Source organism: Cryptotermes secundus, unplaced genomic scaffold (assembly GCF_002891405.2).
Source record: "Cryptotermes secundus unplaced genomic scaffold, Csec_1.0 scaffold1928, whole genome shotgun sequence".
Taxonomy (NCBI): Eukaryota; Metazoa; Arthropoda; class Insecta; order Blattodea; family Kalotermitidae; genus Cryptotermes; species Cryptotermes secundus.
In genome coordinates this window covers 170,444-176,301 of record NW_019740681.1, presented here as the reverse complement: position 1 = coordinate 176,301, position 5,858 = coordinate 170,444, and the positions used below count along the sequence as shown (strand labels likewise).

The 5,858-nt window shown below is 43.9% G+C and overlaps 1 long non-coding RNA gene across 4 annotated transcripts; it reads left to right on the top strand.

Moving 5' to 3' along the window:
- Positions 1–3,009: 3,009 nt before the first annotated feature.
- LOC111872610 lies at positions 3,010–5,478 on the top strand. Of its 4 annotated transcripts, none has more exons than XR_002844260.2 (4): positions 3,010–3,156; positions 3,692–3,863; positions 4,622–4,852; positions 4,962–5,478. It is a non-coding gene; the product is annotated as an uncharacterized LOC111872610 (long non-coding RNA). The 4 variants fall into 4 exon arrangements; XR_002844259.2 differs by having other exon boundaries at positions 3,010–3,559; XR_002844257.2 differs by having other exon boundaries at positions 3,010–3,863.
- Positions 5,479–5,858: the final 380 nt, after the last annotated feature.

The following is a 5,858-nucleotide window of genomic DNA, read 5'->3' as shown; positions in this document are numbered from 1 at the left end:
TTAAAAAAACATGTCGAGTTACTTGAATCTGAAATCGCTCCAGATGCTCACTTGTCAATAATGTTCAGTGATACTGAGTGCGATCAGATATCACGGGCTGGCTTCGTAAAGATCCATTGTTTCACTTACTCATCAACTTCAAGAACTGAAGCAGCACGTTCTTCCGAAACGTCTATAGGCTTAAACCAAACTACACAGCGCTAAATTCCAGAATATGGTACTCGTCATAGATCAGCTTCAGATTACGGTTTTCTGGAATGTGACGCCGTGTAATTTCCTAGATAGGAACCAGCATTTCGAAGGAACCTACTGCTTCCAACTGCTAGCTTCATTTAGACGGGTTTAATCTGGTTGCCGAACTGAGTGGCTAGTGCTAGAAGGATATCAGTAAAATCAGAAACCACTGTTACTATATATTTTCTGAATATTATTATGAACATAAAATGTTATACAATGAGTACAAAATCTAAAGTTTTTAACAAATAATAATAATACGTTTAAATATTTATAAATTACAATTAATATGTTTAAGAAGATTTTGTTAAAGTTTTTAAACCAAATTGGTTTGTGTCCTATTTATTTATTCTCTGCCACCTTGTGGTTCTGTTGTTTGGAGAATAGGATCCTTCAGTGTCGTCCTGTTGATGTTCGAGGCGCGCTGTGTTGTTATACAAACGGTGGACGTTCCCAGTCCTCTGTGTTCCCAATCGGTCCACGGCCTCAGCTACCAGCTTCACATAGCAACAGGTCACAACGACTGAACGGTAGCAGTCCTCTAACTAATTCACTCACTCACCAACCGACTCCACTCCACTGACTGACTAACTCCACACTAACTCCATTGTCCTCCGGAATTCAATTGGTCCTTAAAGTGGCCATCATCTTCGTCGTCGTCGTCGTCGTCGTCTTCCTCTACTTTTAACGGAATTGTCTACTGAAGTTGCTGGTTCCGGAATGTGGGGAGGTTGTTCTTCCTCCTCCATCTCGGCTGTCCTGGTGGAATCACTGAGTGACTGATTGCAACATTCTCCCTGAGCCTTCACTATCATGCTAATTTCATCCACCTCAGTCCTTAACTGAACAGGTTTTTCGTCTCTTTCCTTCGCCATAAGATAGGATGTGTGAAGCTCCTTCCGGACCCGGGCACTTCCTTTTGTCGATTTTTGCACTTTCGCTAGCTTGTCTCTCATCTCTAGCTGGACACATTTCCTCTGGTGTACTGACTTCTTGGACTGTGCCGGTTTCTGTGTTCTCTCATGTTCCCTGTACGAAACTCGCCGAAGGTGGCACCGCACAGTCACACACGCAGTGAGTGTGATCAGGCTGAGGAACAGGGGACCACCAAGTAGCATCCAGAAATACTCGCGTTCTTGTGATGTTCTCCATTGAAATGCCCGGGACACTGCATACTCTGCTTTCTTTGTTCTAGCGCAGGTTCCAGCTGCAATTCTTTCGGACTCTTGGATTGGCTGCAAGGCAGTTTCGGGTGTTGGGATGCGTCCAGGTGCTGCGATAGTTTCTGGTAATGGTACAGGTGTTGGGATGGGGCCAGATGCTGCGATAGTTTCTGGTAATGGTACAGGTGCTGGGATCGCTTCAGGTGTTGGGATGGGTCCACGTTCTGCGATAGTTTCTGGTACTGGTAATGGTACAGGTGCTGCGATGGGTCCAAGTGCTGCGATGGGTCCAAGTGCCGAGAACGGTCCAGGTGCAGTAGATAGTTCCAATCCTGGGGTTTTAGGGTATATTCCTCCTTGGGGAAGTACCAAAAAAGATACGCATGCTATAATCACGGCTGATATTTTCCACATTTTCGTGGCTTCTTCTTACAATAGTACGAAATACTATTTAGTACGTCTAACACGGGTTTCGTTCAGTCCGCTAAATCCAATGAAGACCTGGTGTAGCTGTTTCACTTTCACTATTTTACACACACCGTAACTTATAACTGCAAGCGCCGAGATTTTACTAGTCGTTCCTTGGTAATGGCACACTGTCACTGTATATCTCGCTCCTCGCCTCACTGTCGAAGTCAAACTGACGAATCAAGCTAGCTGCTTCTTTATATAGCCTGAGCCTGGCCGCGTGTCGCCTGGTGACGTAATATACTGTGACGTGGCGTCCGAGCGCTGACGTGGCGGCATCGGAGCGCTGACGTTAATACTTCCCCTACCCCACCAGCGGTGATGTAACACCTTCGGAGCGTTGTAGGTTGTTAACTAAACAGATAAAGAATCCGAAAGGCGTCTTCAGTGGCAAGTAACACTTTACAGTACCTAGCAACAACTTTTATTTACAGAGCAATTATCTAGCAACGCCCTGTGTTTACAGAGCAATTACCTAGCAACAGCTTTTAATAGCAGCTTATTTCGCTGTTGTTCCCAGGTTACGGGTATACATGCATAGTTTTGTAGTTACTGGAAGCGTCGTGAAATAACATGAAGAGTAATCAGCTGATATGTCTTTGTAATGAACATGAATAATGTTTTTCTGTTATGTAGGAACTGCATTTATGAACGTAATATTTACTAACTAAACTGCCTCAAAGTCTTAAAGCACTGAGTAAATTTCATTAATGTAAAGTAGACCTATCGAGACAGCATTGTGAGTGTGCGGGAAAACTGTACTGATTAAATGCGTATTTCAAGTACAGCGCGAATAAGTAATGTTTTGTAAGATTTGAGGCTTTCACGGCGGTGACTATGAAGAAAGCAGTCTTCTGGGATTTGGCACCGTGTATATGTGGTGTTAACCGACGTTTCGGAGGAACGTATCGCCTCCATCTGCATTTACCGTTCTCACGGTCTTGTCGCTTGCAGATTTCTTATACTTTTTCTTCTACCCTGAAGATGGAGGCGATACGTTCCTCCGAAACGTCGGTTAACACCACATATACACGGTGCCAAATCCCAGAAGAATGCTTTCTTCAAGTAATGTTTTAATGAAAATGTCAAAGACATTCAGATGAATACTCGACAGCGCTAGTGTCGGCCAGAGAATGAAGGTGCTTAAGGTAGCCATTTTGTGTGTGAGGTTGGTGTGATGTGAAAGAGTGTGGGAGCTTATTTTACGGCTTGTAATTATTTAAAAATTAAAAAGCGATAAAATCTGTTTGAGCAGTGTGGTCGAAAAATATATCGGTATAAGATCTTGCAGGTAAGAGGAAAGTATCAATGCAGTGTTGGCCGACAGCGGGATACGTAATTTTGTCGTGCGAGACAAACTTAGCACAATGTGCACACTAAAGAAGAGGTTTAAGATATGCAAGGATGTATACAGACCAGTACAGAGGAGCAATTTGCACTTGGATCTGCACCCACAGCCACAAGACTGATTACATTTTGCTTGAACTTAAGGTTATGCAGGAAGCATTCAGTTTTTCCAGCTGTTACTGCAGAATTTACAACTGCCATTACACAGTGTAAAAGTATTGGTGTTGTGCGTACTTTATGTACGGACATGAAGAAACTATTCACTTCAGAACTGAAGAATTTGTTATGAGCCTTGAGTCATGCTTAAAGACAGAAGGGGCAGTGTTCTAACAGTTTTTATAGAATGTGTAAGTTTGTGTTGGGACCGAGGAAACTTGTCACCCTGCATTTGCAAGCAGCAAGTTTCCATCTCAGCTGAAAGCCCACTAGCAGTATTAGGCTTCTAATTTAAATCTTCTGGCCTCTTTCTTTGTTAACAGTTCCTAAGAGACGTTTGTATTCACTGTTTGGTGCCCACTGTTCTTTTATTGTGGAGCAGTGAGAATGGAAGTAGTGTCACCCTCACCTTCAAGGAGTTCATGAACTTCAGGCTGAAGATGGACAATCTCAAAGTTTCTGCCATGACTGCAGGAAAAATGCTTCATAATACAGGTATTTGTTATGCCAGAAGCTATTTGTATAGGAATAGTAGAATCCTGTCCCTGTGAGGGTTAGAAGTGCCTAGTATTTCAGGCGAAGATATTACGTTGAAGAGTCAGCTAAGCAAGAAATTTTGTGTTTAGCTTTTTCTTCAGACCTGAAAATTGTGGTCATATGTCACTCTGAAGGGCATGCGGTAGCATTGTTGGTTGAGGCACTATGTTACAAGCCAGAAGGTCACAGGTTCAAATCGCAATGAGGTCATTCGATTTTTCAGTTGACCTAATCCTTCCAACAGCACTATGGCCCTGGTGTCAACTCAGCCTCTTAACAGAAGTGAGTACCAGGAATCTTTCTGGGGATAAAGGGCAGCTGGCATGTAAGACTGACCTCACTGCCATCTGTGATCTAGTTGTTTTAGAAAATGTGGGAGCCTGGACATCTCAAAACGCTATGGGCCTCCACGGCCTGTTACATAGCTAGGTTTTACCTTTTATACCTGTGTCCCTCTGAAACTTGAGACTTTCTCCTAACCACATAGCATTACAAGCCAGAAGACGATATGCCTTATAGTCACCGTCTCAGTAGAGCACCAGAGCTGGCCTGTATGCTCTGAGGTAGAGGAAGATCACTTACTTCTGCCAGGAATTGGGTCTTCAGCTGTCCGGCCTGTAGACTGAGCTATTAGTGCTTTTCCTATACCATTCTAAGTGAAAGACCATCTTCAGTTTGCACACTGATGTATACTGTACTCCATGTTGGGTTCCCAGTGCAGGGAGTTCTGTGTACATAGCCCATGTGAACAGTGCTGGAGTGGCATCACTGAAGAAGTTGCTGTTCTGAGTGATGGAGGATGCGGGACCCAGGTTACTGCATCCATGAAGGTCCTACCTCACGCCCTCCTCATGGACACGCTTTACTTCGCATCAGGGAAAGATCGCCAGGGAGATCCCCAGTTGCCTCCACTAGACGTGCACGGAATGTCGGCAACTAATCGTCAGGTAAGCTGTTTGGGAATTTGAAACTTTTAGTGTTTGCATACTTACTGTTCAGCACATTGTGAGAGTTGTGTTGCCTTGTGCTGCTATCAGTGCATACACTAGTAGGCAGATTGTACTGTTTGTTTGAGGTGCTGGCGAGACTTGGGTGAAGAAATTGCCAGCCCAGGTGATGAGGCGTCACGTTCTAAATGTACCAGAAGAATGAAGGTAGTCCCACGTTACTGTCCACATCAATGTAAAGGAGCTCATCAGCTTTCAGCTGAGAGTGGGGCATCCAGGAGGTCTTCCCTTCGAGTCCTGTCGCACCACAGCTGTGAAAAGTTCCTACAGGGAAGGTGCATGCAGTGTTGGTTGTGATTGTGACTGTGTTGAGAAACACAGAATTGATAACGCCGAGTTCAGTGTTGAGATTCAGTGGGTAATGCACTGAACTGCAGAATGAGGACTTCCATAATTTGTACCGTTAACAATATCGTTTTAGCAGGGTTACTGACTCGAGGAGGATGAGATGAGCTGGGCATGTAGCATGTATGGGTTTGCTGAGACGTGTGGACATTAGTTAGGTCACAAGACCTAAAAGGAAGCCTACCTGGGAGACCTGGGTGTAGATGGTAGGATACTCCTGGGATAGANAAGGCTCATTTAATATTTGAAGATTTTAGGTTTTTCCAACAGGAATTTGAAATGGAGGTTCCCCTTAGCTCTTCAAGAAGGGTACACTTAGCTATTGGGTATTGTACTTATGTGAAATGTTTTCATGTTATGACTTATATTGCACATATCACATACTGTTTTTGAACCCAAGTAGGCAAGACTGTAATGTATCATTATGTACCCTTTGAGGCCGGCGCTGGGCAGATGACAGTGTAAAGTGCTGTACCAGATGCTGAGAGTTGTCCGTGGCACCTCAGATATTCAGAAACAAGAGCTGACTTGAATTTCCATGCCCACTGTAAGTGCAGTTATAAGGCATTTATGATTTTAATGTCATTCTCTTGTACTTTTC